Source organism: Tupaia chinensis, unplaced genomic scaffold (assembly GCF_000334495.1).
Source record: "Tupaia chinensis unplaced genomic scaffold, TupChi_1.0 Scaffold144682_1, whole genome shotgun sequence".
NCBI lineage: Eukaryota > Metazoa > Chordata > Mammalia > Scandentia > Tupaiidae > Tupaia > Tupaia belangeri.
In genome coordinates, this window is record NW_006204543.1 from 2,685,384 (window position 1) to 2,699,965 (window position 14,582).

General features: G+C 43.9%; 1 protein-coding gene across 13 annotated transcripts in view; it reads right to left on the reverse strand.

The window, feature by feature from the left end:
* Positions 1-14,582, reverse strand: part of MYO9A (myosin IXA) — a 206,150-nt gene that overhangs the window by 188,779 nt on the left and 2,789 nt on the right. For 3 of the 13 annotated variants that reach the window (XM_014583741.2, XM_014583740.2, XM_006167258.3), the window contains exon 1: positions 13,442-13,722. The exons of 3 other annotated variants lie outside the window; for them this stretch is intronic. The gene's annotated coding sequence lies outside the window, so the exon portion shown is untranslated. Of the gene's footprint in view, positions 1-13,441; positions 13,731-14,582 lie in introns of those variants that run through there. 7 more of the 13 variants (XM_027767790.1, XM_027767788.1, XM_014583739.2 and 4 more) reach the window with 5 other exon arrangements.

A 14,582-nucleotide genomic window follows, 5' to 3' on the forward strand; every position in this document is an offset into this window, starting at 1 on the left:
CCTCCATTCCCCCTGGGATTTTTGAGATATACACACACACACACACACACACACACACACACACACGCACACAGTGTGAGTTTTAAAAGGCCAGGTCTGGGGCTCGAACTGTGGTCAACTACGTGGGAGTCCAACAACATAACTATTACATCATCTTCTGGTCCTAATTCTGCGACTTTTCAAGCTACTGGGTCTGGGATTCAAGCCATGGAGTCAGCTATGTGCGATCTAGTACTTTACTCACCACACCACCTGCTGGTCCAATATTATTCTATTTTTTTATCTAAGCATTTATTTATTTATTTGGAGAGGGTTTTACTATAGGGCACATGCACTCACCAGGTTAGAGAGAGACAGAAAGTGAGAAGTCACCTCCCAGGGGGATGACCACACTGCAATCTCTTCTCCTCCGTGTTCCTCTCAGGATCTTGGTCACACATGCACATGCACCCAGCGCTGAATTTAAGCCACTGAGTCAGGGACATGAACCACAGTCGACTACATGGGAGTCCAACAACATATCCATTACGCCATCTGTTGGTCCCATCCAACCATTTAAAAATGTAAAAAAAAAAAAAAAGCAGGAGCCAGTAGATGATGTAGTGGTTATGTCCCTGGACTCCCATATAGTCAACCGTGGTTCACGGTCACAGATCTGGTGGCTTAAAAAAAAAAATCACACGGGGCGTGTGTGCTTGCATGCCTAAGAGCCCAGGAAGAGAATGGAGAAGAAAGAATTGCAGGATGTCCATCCCCCATCCCTTCTGGGGAGTGAGTTTTCACTTTCCCTCTCACTGTCTCTGTTTCTCTCTCTCTCTCCTCCTGGTGAGCACTTGTGCCCTGTGGCAAAAACCTCTTAGAAAAAAATGTGAAAAAACAATTCTCAGCTTGCAATCCACACAAAAACAAGTGACATAGGCTACAGATGCCTTGAGCTGCAACCCTGAAACACACACAGCCAACCACCTGGGCCACCACTACCCGAGATATACACACACACAATCTGAGGCCCTATTTCCCATCACTTGGTGATGCAAAAGTTCCAGGTCATACCCATCTAGAAGATGTGTACACAAGTCCCACAAATAAAGTACCAAGAAAAACAGCCCAGCAAGAAGAGACAGCACCACAGTAAGAGCAAGCAAAGGACAGAAACCTAACGCAAAGACTTCAGACCCTGGAAATTATCACACACGGAATACAAAATAACTGCTTACAATGTTTAACAGACAAGCCTGAAAGGGTTCTACACATGAAAGGGACGAGAACCGTAAAAAACAACTAGAAATGAAAAAAACAAAAATAATTTCTGAAGTTATAAACACAATCATTGAAATTAAAAATAAAATGGAACCATTGAAAAGAAAATCAGTAAGCCAGAAGATCTAAATAAATTATTCATAATGAGAGGCCAGCAGGTGGCATGGTGGTTGGAGCACTGGCCTCCCACATGGCCAGCCACAGTTCATGTCCCAGACCTGGTGGCTTGCCTTCTCACTCCCCCCACCACCACCACTCTCGTCCTTATCTGGAAGGAGAGAGAATTTATTAATTCTCAAAATAAAAAAATAAATTAAATAAGTAAAGTTAAATAAAATAATTCTTTAAAAAAAGTATTCTTATGAAAGTAGAAAAACACAAAAAACAGGGTTAAGAAACTTGTAAGAAAAAAGTGAGAAAATCTAATATACATGCAAATTGGAGACCTGGAGAAAGGAAGAGTACTAAAGCCATAAGATCATGTTCTCTGAAAATAATTAAAGAATTATTTTATTTAACTTTTATTTTATCATTATTATTATTACTACTACTACTACTTTCCAGTTTGATCAGAGAGAGGGAAAGTGAGAAAGCAAGCAACCAGATCTGGGACTTGAACCATGGTCACTGCCCATGTGGGAGGTCCAGTGCCCTCAACCACCATATCACCTGCTGGCCCCATCTGAAAACAATTAAATAGAAATCAGTAATGAAAAGATGAGGGGGGCATGATACACACCCTCTTTCAAAGATGGCCACACCGGGTCACCCCCGCCCCACATACCCTCACAGTGTGATAGCACTCTCCCCCAATCCGTCCTCCCTGGACATGGTAGGTCCTGGGACTATCTCAACCACCAGAATGCAACAGAGGTGAGGCTGAGTGACTCATGAGGCCAGGTCGCAAAAGGCATGGGGTATCTATCCAGTGTGCTCTTTCTCTCAGGAATTTCAGGGACCATCTTCTGACACCTAAGCTCCATGGAGGGACTAATAGGTGGCATAATGGTTATGTCACTGGACTCCCACGTAGTTCACTGCAGTTAGAGACCCAGACCTGGCGACTCAAAGCTCACGCCCAACACATGTGTGTGTGTGCGCAAAGTCCCCCAGAGGTGAATGGAGAAGAAGAAATTGTGGCATAGTCATTCCCCCAGGGGGTGATTTCTCACTTTCTGTCTGTCTGTCTCTATCTCCAGAGAGCACATGCGCCCTATAGCAAAATATCGCTCTTAAAAAAACAAACAAACAAAAACCACTAGTAGGACCAGCAGCTGGTGTAATGGCTATGTCGCTGGACTACCATGTAGTTGACCGCGGTTTGAGTCCCAGACCCGGGGGCTTAAACTCAAGCTAGGTGCATGTGCATGTGTGCCCAAGATCCTGAGAGGAGAGTAGAGGAAAAGGGATTGTGGCGTGGCCATTCCCCAGGGAGGTGATTTTTCACTTTCTGTCTCCTTCTGTTTTTCTGGCGAGCATACACGCCCTATAGCAAAAACCTCTCAAAAAAAAAAAAAAAAAATCCACTTGGAAATGAACTGAGGCAGAATTGCTAGGATGAACAACTGACCCCTAAGTTCCTAACCCACAAAAACAGGAAGGAAAAAAAGCTACTAAATTCTGGGCTTAATCTGTTATGTAGCAATAGATAATTACCATACTAGAAATTCTCCTGTATTTGGACATTTTAAATAGATTCCTAAATTGGGCCAGCGCTATGTCTAGTGGTGAAGAGAGCCAGATCCCACATGGCCAACTGCAGTTCAAATCCCAGCCCCGGCAGCTTGAAAAACACACCAATAGAAATCGGTAATGAAAAGATGAGTGGGCATGATACACGGCTTCTTCCCTCTCCCTCACTGTCTCTGGCAAATACATATGCCCCCTGGCGACTTGCACACGCACACATTATATATATACTTCATGTGACAAGAGAAAATATCCTGAACTTAACCATAACGAAATACCACATTTCAAAATTTGCGAGGTGACGATAAAACAATATTTTATAGGAAAACTAAGAACTCAAAATAGATATAACAAAAAGATCAAAACTCTAAGAGCTGTCCATTCAAGAAGATTAAAAAGGACAGCAAAATAAAGCTGGGGGAAGTAAAGGGAATAATAAGAAACAAAGAGAGAGCACACCACAGGAAAGGACAAAAAAGCCAGAAGGCAGGTGTACTGAAAAGCTATTCACTGGCAAACCTATGAAAAGAAAGATCAGGAAACAAAAGATTCAGTAATGAAAAAGAGGACAAAACCTCCACCAGAAAAACGGAGGACAGCCCTGTTAAGTGTGGTGCACTGAGAGCGGGATCCCACAGGGCCAACCACAGTTTGAATCCTGGCCTGGGGGCTAGAAAAACATGCTAGGCATGTGTGTGTTCTGGAAAATCCTGATGAGATAAAAAAAAAAGAATGGAAAAAGAACTGAGGCATGACCACACCTATGGAGATTTCTGTCTCTCTCTCGCTCTCGCTCTCACTCTCGACAGGCAAATCCACATGGAAGGTTGCCAACTCAAGGCCGGGGACCACCCTGAATATGCCAGGCAAGTGTTCCCAGGATCAAGGTGGCTGGATCCCACACGGCCAACAATATGGTTAGATTTCTAGATCGGGCAGCTTGAAAATCATGTAGAGTGCTAGAGCCTGCATACCCAAAATCCCAAAATGAGAATGGAAGAGAGGAAACTGCAGCATGACCATCCCCCATGGGAGGTGCTTTCTTACTTACCTCCTGTCTTTCTCTGGAAAACACACACACTCTAGAAAAAAACAAAACAGTAAAAACAGCTACCATAATTACATACTCTGTATCCTCCACAACATAGCAGGTTGCTCATAGTAGGTGCTCAACCACTTGCTCCACAAATGAAACAAATTCCATTCAAGTCACTGAAGGAAGAAGAATTAAGGCCAGCTCTGTAGCACAGCCGTGATGTGCTGCTCAAGAGAGGCAGATCCTACGTGGCCGCCCACCTGAATTCCCCGTGCAGTCAGCCTGAATGACGCAGACGCAGAGCACTGGCTGAACGGGCCCAAGACCTGATGAGCTGGAGGAAAAGGACTGCAGGGTGACCAGACCCTGGGCTGGTGGTGGTGGTGGGAGCGGGACGGGTGAGAGACAAAGAGCAGGATATTTAGAATCCAGATATTGGTTTTAAACACCATTTTCTACTATGAGGAGCCAGAGATGCTGAGAAATTGCTGATTCTCAGTCTAAAGCAGGAAAATTCCATAGCGAGTCAAGATAATTTTAAACCCAAACTTACGGAATCACTCAAAGACAAAGAGTTCAGCTCAGGAAAAAAAACCTCAGGAGCCTGCTGGAAAGGCTCCCATGGGGCCAGCAGAAGGTGTCCCAGTGAAGGTGCTAGATCCCACATGGCAGATTAAGTGATTTGAGCCCCAGACCCAGAAGCTTGAAAATCACACCAGGGGCATGTGCATGCATGCCTGAAGTCCCAAGAGGAGAAGAGAAGGGACAGGATTGCAGCAGCATGGCCACTACCCCTAGGGGTGATGGGGTGATTCTTCACTTTCCTTTTCTCTGGCTAGCACACAAGTCCTAGAGGAAGAAAAATACAAAAACAAACAAACAAAAACAAAAAGTTGGCTCCCATGGTCTTTATTTGAAACAATTTGAGCAACATAAAGAACAATGACCACATGAAACCATTAAAAATGTTACTGCCACCATTGTAGATCATTATTCTATAACTCCTCACTTGAAAGCTAGATAAGAAAAGAATGAAGCATTCACTTTGCCCACTCAGCAGAGACTATAGTTAAGTTCCAGCTGAGGAACGTTATAAAGCTCTTGTTAGAACTAAATGCAGCTAATAAACATAAATAAGTCACGAAACTAGAAAGATAATTTACAACCTTCAATTTAGGCCTAAAGATCAACAAAGGTGGCTAAAATCGTCAGATAAAGAAGATTTAGGGATGCATTATTTGCATGGTGCCAAAATATCACATTCAAAGGTTACTTGTACTTCATCACAGGAAGGAAAAATGCACTTTTATAATGGAGAGATACAGTGACCATCTTTTTTTTTTCTTTTCCCTAAGGTTTCTGCCATAAGGTACATGTGCCCACCACAGAGAGACAGTGAAAGGAAAAGTAAACAGTCACTCCCCATGAGATGGCCAGACCTCAATCCCCTCTCCTCCATTCCCCTCCTGGGATTCTGGGCATGCACACACACGCCCCACCATGATTTTCAAGCCAGGATCCAGGACGCAAACCACAATCAGCCATGTGGGAGTCAAGGACTATAACCACTATACCCCCCACTAGTCCCGCAAGAACCACTTTAAAACTCATCAAACTTTGGTCCTTAAAAGAAGGTCTTCAGACATTACGGGCCTCACACATAAATGAGATACACCATCACCTATGAGGTATTCTTGCCAAACATTTTAACATGAATTTAATCAAGCCCTTAAAGCCTAACTTCCAGTTTATAGGATATAGAGACCAGAAGAACAAGTTAAACTGTATCATTCACGCGCACACGCACACACACACACACAAAATCAGATAACCAGAAAACAGGTCATTCTACAAGATAGATGATCTGGACTCTTCAAAGAAATTTCAGTACTGGGAACCAGCGGTTAGCGTCATGGCTATGTCGCTGGACTCCCACGTAGTTGACTGCGGTTCGCGTCCCGGACCCGGTGGCTTAAAACTCACATGGGGCGCATGTGTGTGCGTGCCCAAGATCCCGAGAGGAGAATGGAGGAGAAGAGATTGCGGCGTGACCATCCCCCCTGGGGGTGATTTCTCGCTTTCTGTCTCTCTGTCTCTCTCTGTGTGTGGCGACACAAGGCCCCTATAGCAAAAACCTCTCCAAAAAAAAAAAAGATTTCAGTACCATAGGGAAGGAGAATGTGAGAAGGAGCTGTTCAAGATTAAATGATATTGGGACCAGCAGTTAGCGTAATGGCTATGTCGCTCGACTCCCACGTAGTCAACCACTGTTCGAGACCTGGACCTGGTGGCTTAAACTCACGCCAGGCACGTGTACATGTGTGCCCAAGATCCCGAGAGGAGAATGGAGGAGAAGAGATTGCAGCATGGCCATCCCCCAGGAGGGTGATTTCTCTGTCTCTCTCTCTCTTTCTGGTGAGCTCACACACCCTATAGTAAAAAAATATAACTCTCCTCAAAAAAAAAAAAATTAAATGCTATTAAGAATAACCAAATGAACTGAAAAAAATTTTAACTGAATTCTGGTTTGAAAAAATGATTTTAGGGGACAATTAGAGAAATTTAAGTGCAGACTGAGTTTAAATGTTATTACAGAATTATTTTTCTTAGGTGTTAACAATGGTACATGGGTGAAATGAAGATTATCTATTTCCTAGGAAATATATGCTGAAATATTTTGAGGTAAACTTATCATACCTGCAATTTTCAAAAGGTTCAGTAACAATACATACAGAAGTATAGAGAACAACAATGTCAACTTGAATTTAGGTGGCAGATAGAAGTGTTCTTTATTCTAATCTTTTTATCTTTTTGATACTTTTTAGGTTTTTTATTATAAAAAATAGTGAGGGGGCAAGAAAAGCACTAAAAGAAGGTAGAGTTGAAAAGGTTAACTGTGACTTACATTTTTAAAAAAGTCAGAGATTACTCAGCCCACTATCATCAGATCAATAAAAGTAAACAGATTTCAAACAAATACTTACACACTACAAACAGCAATAGTACTACAGTCCGTCAATGATTTAAGGAATGTTTGTCATTGGCAAACACAACACATTTTATCATGATACCTCACACTGAATCAAAACACATTCTAACATCCATTAATCTCATACACCAAGACAGCAAGAAAAGCACTTGTTTGAAATATTTTGAATTGAAAAATATGACACTTGAAAGACAGCTAGTAGACTACCCTAATATTTACCTGTATTAGCAACAAGCTTTGATTACCACTTATCCTAAAAGGCACACAATGAAATTCTTAAAATTCTTGATCTCATATTTAAATGTAGAAAGAAAGACAGGGCCAGCCGGTAGCATGGTAGTTACAGCAGCTGGATCCTGAACGGGCCAACTGCACAGTTCAGGTCCCGGAATGTGTATGTGTGTGCGTGCGTGCGTGTGTGCGGACTCCCCAAGAGTCCCAAGAGGAAAATGGAAGAGAGGAACGTGGATGGCTATCCCCATAGGGGATTGCTTTCTCATTTCAAGGGGGGAAAGGAAGAGTTGTTGGGGGGCCTACTGCATACTTGGTGTTTTACATAAAATGTTTAACTCCAATGATCATCTTGTGAGGTTAATATTACCTCCATTTGAGGGAATGAACATTCTAAAACTTGAGAAATGTTACACAACTTGCCCATAAATTCACAAGTGATGAGGCCAGAACTTGAATCCAAGTCTGTTAAAAATCCAGGGTTCAAAGTCGATATTCTCTCCATTAATTAGACTTAAAAAATTTAAGAGTTACATACCGAAAAGCCTATCTAAGGAAAAAGTATATTTAGAAGAGTACCTTCAAATTCAAAAGAGTTACATAATAATCTCAAAAGGTTAATAAAAATCAAAACTGAGAAAAAGGACACTCTAAAAGTATTGCTAGTTGTAAAAAAGAACCAAATTTTAGTAAGCCAGCTGTCTAAGATGTAGACAGGACAGCCAGTCCTTTCCTGGCTGTACATGTAAAATTATACTCCAGTTGCCCGCTAGATGACCCCACCACCAAAATATGCTAGCAATATAATTCACATTAAAACCGGAGGCCAAACACGATTCGGAAGGAGCTTTACATGTTTACTATGCCTATCACAAGCATGTTCACCACTCAAAATTAATAAGTCATTTTCAGCAAACATTACTTTGATCTACCATATACTTCTCTACAATGACGTTAAACTTAAAACCAAGAATATCTACCTAAATACAAACATTCCACAACTACTAGTATCACATGATTCTGAACCTGCCAATAATATACAAAGTATGCAAAATTATGTTTCTGTAACATGCATCTGTTCATTCTGTAGGATAACATGCCAATAGCTCTGCCCCTTGTGTACACACAAGATGTTTAGAGAAACGTGTATGTTAACGAGAATTGCCATTTAAAATTCCATCCCCTACGAAATGAATTAGTGAGCAGAAAAGGGAATGTGGCAGCTTGTGGAGCTCTAGTAATATTCTATATCTTGAAGTGGGTCTTGGTTATGCTCATGTGTTCACTTGAAATTTCAATTACTGGTATGTTTATAATTTGTGTCCTTTTTTGCATTTTTTTTCTTTTTTTTTTTTTTTGAGAGGTTTTCGCTATAGGGCGCGTGCACTCGCCAGACAGACAGAGAGAGACATAGAGACAGAAAGCGAGAAATCAACCCCCAGGGGCAATGGTCACGCCACAATCCCTTCTCCTCCATTCTCCTCTCGGGATCTTGGGCACGCACGCACACATGGCCAGCATGCGTTTTAAGCCACCGGGTCTGGAACGCGAACCGCGGTCGACTACGTGGGAGTCCAGCGACATAGCCATGATGCTAACAGCTGGTTCCCCTTTTTTGCATTTTTTAAAAGGCATTTTTGCTATAAGGTACATGCACTTCCAGGAGAGGCAGAGACAGAAAAAATAAGAAATCACCCCCCAGGGAGGATGGCCACACTGGATTCTCCTCTCAGGATTTTGGACATGTATGCACACACACATACCTGGCATAAGTTTCAAGTTGTCAGGTCTGGGACTTGAATCACAGTTAGACATGTGGGAGTCCAGCACCTTAACCCTATGCCACCTGGTGGCTCCCTTTTTTGCATATTTTGTTATTTATATAGTTTATATTTTAGGGCGAACTCCTCAGCACAGTGGTTAAGCACTGTGCACTGAAAGCCGGATCCCACATGGCCAACCACAGTTTGACTCCTAGCTTGAAAAACACCAGGCACATGTGCATCCATGCCTAAAATCCTGACAGGATAGAGACATGGAGGAAAAAGGACTGCAGTGTGACCATGAGCCATTGAGGGATTCTGTCTCTTCGGCCAGCACATGTATCTTCTAGCAATCAAAAAAAAGCATAGGGCCAGCCAATAGTAAAGGCAGCTGGATCTCACACAACCGACTCTGTGGTTCAAGTCCCAGATCCAGTGGCTTACACTGGTGTGGGTACATATGTGCCGATGATCCCAAGAGAATGAAGAGGGGAGAATCACACTTGGGGGGTGATTTCTCTCTCTCTCTTTTTCATGAGTGCACAGGCCCTCTAGCAAAAAACAAACAAACAAAAAAGTACTTGTGCCTCTGTAAGGTGCTACAGAAGCAGACAGAAGGAATAGAACTTAACCTGGAAGGGGTGAACAAAAGCTTCCTGAGAAAAAGATCCACCTAAACTGAGGCCTAAAAGTCAGACAGGAATTAACTAAGCAAAGAGGGGTGGAGGGAAAACCAGGGAAGAGGAGCACCGAGTATACAGGTAAGAGCACTTTACATGAGACGGAGCCGAAATTCAAAAAGAGGGGGTCGAAGAACTTAAGGAAAAGAGCGACGAAAGAAAAGCTAGTGAAGAGTGGGGTCATGAATAATCTCATACAAGGCATGCGACAATTTAAGGGTTATCCTGACCCAAGGAAGCACTGCAGATCTTTCCGTGGGAAGAAGCATGGCTAGATTTGAATCTGCACCGACACATCACGTCCATTACGGGGGCTACCACACTCGCACGCCCAGGTGTGGGGCGTGAGCCTGCACACTGCCCCACACTCCAGCATGATGATCTGGCCCCACGCCCATGTGTACACACCAGCACGGAGCCAACACCAAATGGCCAGGAGTGGTCACATAACCCAAGCATTCCAGCTTGCCAGCAGTCAATAAGAAAAAGAACTGGGCCAAAGCAATCTTTCTTGGGAATTCAAACCAGAAAATCCTAGGTAGAAGGAAGAAGTGAGCAACAGGAGCTAAAGTTAAAAAGATAGTAGCCAGGAGACAAATGCTGGTAGGGGAGTGACACAGTTCCAAGGAGCAGAAACCAGGAATAAATGGAAGCTATAAATACAGGAGGAGAAAACTGGAGCAGACAGGAGAAATAAGCCAGAAAGAAAGAACAGCTAAGACAAGGTAACAACAGGGCCCCAGAGTGAAATCTGTCTTCCGTGTCCAGCTTGACCATGAGGTTCCTATCCTTGAGATCAAGTGTTGATGTGTTCCTGGGTCCCCTCGTGCATGTTCCCTCTCAACACGCACTCCTATGCTTAAGGTAACCTCAGTCTCTTCCTTGCAAGTGAGAGTCCAACTAGCAATAAAAAGGCATTTCAGAACAACTATTCTAGCACCCATGCAGAACCGAATCTAACAGAAGAGGCAGAAGGAAGGCAAGGCGGCCACTTAGAAAGCATATCACAAGTCCAACGGACATACTGCGTTAAAATGAGGTAGACAAAACAGAAAGAGCAGCAAGGGGAGAGCGTGCAAGACTTAGCAGCAGCCTGGATGTTGGCCTTGATGTTCAGAGCATGATTTCCAGGCTCCTGAAGGCCTCATTACGCAAGGAAGGAGATCCGGAGGGAAAGAAATTGTTGCATTTTCTGCCTGACCCCCACCTCCCTTTTGAGGGAAAAAGAGGCAGTGAAGAGTTCTGTTTTGTATATGTTTGAATCCAAGATGTCCATTAGGCAGAGGTTCAGGGCAGAGGAAGAGCTTTAGACAGCAGCTCTAGACTGAAGAATCAATACTTAACATCAATGTGGGGGTGTTTTTGTTGGTGGGTGGTGGTGGAGGGCAGTGCGCTCTCTGGGGAGAGCCGGAGAGAGACTGAGAAAGCACTCTCCATGGGGGATGCTCACGCTGCCATCCCTTCTCTATTTCTCCCTCCTTTCAGGATTTTGGGCAGCTCAAGCACCCTCGCTTGGTGTGTACTTTTCAAGCCACCAGGTCCAGGACTCCTATGCAGTTGGCCATGTGGAATCCAGTTGCCTTAACCAGCACACTATCAGCTACTCCTAATGTTGCGGTTTTAAAAATGTCTGAAAAGCCTTTGAATAGTATTTACTTCAAGCTATGTTAACTAAAACTCATTCAAATCCAAAACCTTAATATTCTTGGTAAACCATATTGTCTGCCTCCTATACTGCTTTACAAATATTAAAGATGGAGCAAGCTTTTACATAGTGTAATACGAATTACTAGGAAAGATGGGGTTTAAACTACTCATTCCTACTCGGGTTGTACTTTTTTAAAAAATTGTGACCAGCAAGTTGTACGGTGGTTAAGGTGCTGGACTCCCACATGGCTGACCACAGTTCAATCCCAGACCAGCAGGGTGAAAGTCACACTGGGAGTATGTGCATGTGTGTCCAACATTCTGAGAGGAGAATGGAAGAGAAGGGACTGTGGCATGGCCATCCTCCCCCCAGGAGGTGATTTCTCACTTTCTGTCTCTCTAGTAAGCACGCTCACCCTATGGCAAAAACTTAAATAAATAAATAAAATTATAAGTTTACCCTATTTCCATCAGGAACTATACACCACTAAATTAAAGGAAAAAACTGTTAAAAGGTCATATATCAGGGCCAGCCTGTGGCTGATTAAGGTGGCTGAATCCCAATAGCCAACTATGTAGTTAAAGTCTCAGACCCGGCAGCTTGAAAAACACGTCAGCTGAGTGTGCGTACCTATGTATGCATGCCCCAAATCCCAAGAGGCGAATGGAGAAAAAGGGACTGTGGCATGGTCATTCCCCTGGAGAGTGTTTTCTCATTTATTCTCTCTTGCAAACACATATGACCTATAACAAACTGTGTGTGTGTTGATTTTTTTTTTAAGGTCACATACCAGGCAGCGAGTTTCACTATACTCACAATACTATAGTAACAAGATTTTTAAAAGAATTTCATCATGGGCTACCCAGTACAGCAGTGGTTAAGGTAACTGAACTGTGTGGTTCAAGTCCTTGATCTGGTGGTTTGAGAAACAGGCCAGGCCCATGTGCATGCAAACCGGAATCCAAAAAGGAAGAAGAAATGGAGTACAGACTGCAGCGTGACCACCCCCCCGTGGGAGTTGCTTTCTCTCTCGCTCGCTCGCTCTCTTTCAGGCAAGTGTATGTAGCCTCTGGCAAAACCTGTGTTTAAAGGTTATCTTATAACTTACTAGTTTAGACATTCAACTCTATCTGTACTTCACATGTTTGGTTTCTGACCTAAAACCTTTTCTCCTCTCATCTATACGCTTTCGCTTCCAAATGCTAATGCCTCCAACTGAGAAGTGATACTAAGCTTCATCAGTGGCAAATCCAGCTACTCACCGGCCATCTATACCTAATGGAACTGCTGTCACCCAAACTGAATACATCACAACTTGAACCCCTCTACCACTCTTCCTTGACAAAAAAAAATCCTATTCCTCTTCACATGGCTTCCCACCTGAGTAAAAAGCACAAATCAGAAACCTAGAGTTTTACCCTCTTTGCTTAAATCAATCAAATCACTGTCCTGCTGCTCCCAATGCTCAAATTCAGAACTACTAGCACTTGGGACCCGCAGTTAGCATAATGGCCATGTCGCTGGACTCCCATGTAGCCGACCGCGGTTAGCGTCCTGGACCCGAGGGCTTAAAACTCACACCGGGCACGTGTGCGTGCGTGCCCAAGATCCCTAGAGGAGAATGGAGGAGAAGGGATTGCGGCGTGGCCATCCCCCCTGGAGGGTGATTTCTCGCTTTCTGTCTCTCTCTCTGTCTGGCGAGTGCACGTGCCCTATAGCAAAAAAAAAAAAAAAACCCTCTGCAAAAAAAAGAACTACTAGCACCATTTGTCTTTGGCTTTATTCTGCTCTTCAATCCACTCTCCTCACTACAACTAGGCTGACCTTATAAAAATGCAAATCTGATCACTTCAGTCCTCTAATTTAAATCTTTCAGTACTTTATCTGATACCTATTATAATCATCAAAGTTTCTTACACAGTGGAAGCTCAGAGATACAATGAGAAATCAACTTGTAGGTCTGATACAAAGTGAATCAACAGGAAATTTTTTTTCAAATCATAAAAATACTTATACAGACATATAACAGCAGGCACATTTAAAATTTAAGAAAGGCAAGTGGCAACATTTGTAAAAGCAAAGACTGAAAATAACTTCAAGTCCCTCAAAATGGAGTGCTGTTCAGTCAGTAAATAAGGCACTTACTGCTGAATGATCTCTAGGATCCAAGCTATATACAGGGTGTACAGATGCACCCACTTGCTTATGGTGTGTGTGTCTTAGGAATAGCAACCCACAGGCGCAGGCATGCTGGAAACATCACAGGAAGGAGGCACAAGCGGCTGGAAGCAATGGCTGTCTCCAAGGGAGTCTGGAGGATAGGAGGAGAGACTTTATACGACAGTGCTCTTCTGGGCCCGTCCACTTTTACATTATGTCTAGTTATTACCTATAACTTTAATATGAGTTTCTGCCCAGTCTGTTCCACAAGCGAAATTTACAAAGCAAAGTATGGACGGCAAAGATCTTTTTGTATTGCATCCCTATACCAACGTTGCAAAATTAAGGCCTGATTGTTGGCTGTAATGTTATATCTCCTTCGAGACAGCCCAGTTCAACCAACAGTTTATTCAATCTTTTATTACTATCTGAGAAAGCTGTTAGCAATGACACTGTGAACATTGCATAATTTTTGTATTTGCTCCTTAGAGAAGCAGGACAGCATCATCGAGCAGCAGAGATTTATTACGAAACTGACATTAAAATCTTCAGATTAAGGTGAGCTTCAAATCTTACTTTTCTAGCAAATTCAAAACAACGAATCCAAAAAGAGTGCCCTAGACTTTCAAAAACCGTGCAAAATCTCTCTAGAAACGGAGGCACGGCTAAATCCATTACTGCCATGTATTTTAACCCTTGGGGACCCTGAAGTGTCAGGCCCGCAGACCTCACGCCCACTGGAGCAGCGAGACCTCACAGGGACACACGCACCCCGCCCGCGCTCGCGTACCCTTCCTTCTCCCTCCCTCCCTCCCGCCCCCAGCCCAACCCTCCGAACAGGGTCTCCAGGGTCTCGGCGGCCCAAGCCCCACTGGGGAGTACACCTGGCTAAGCAAACACCCCCTCCGGATTGCACCGCAAAGCCTTTTCCACCGAAGAAAGGCTCTCGACCAGGGGGAAGATAACAAGGTTTGCTTGGGTGGAGGTGGGCGTGAGCCGCTGCAGGAGGGTAGGGGAGAGGCCGAAGTCCGCCGCGGGGTGTGGAGGGGCTGACCCCGGGCTCCCCGGAGGGAGAGCATCACGCCCGGGGATGGAGGGGCGCCAACGGGCGGGGGGGGGCGGGGGG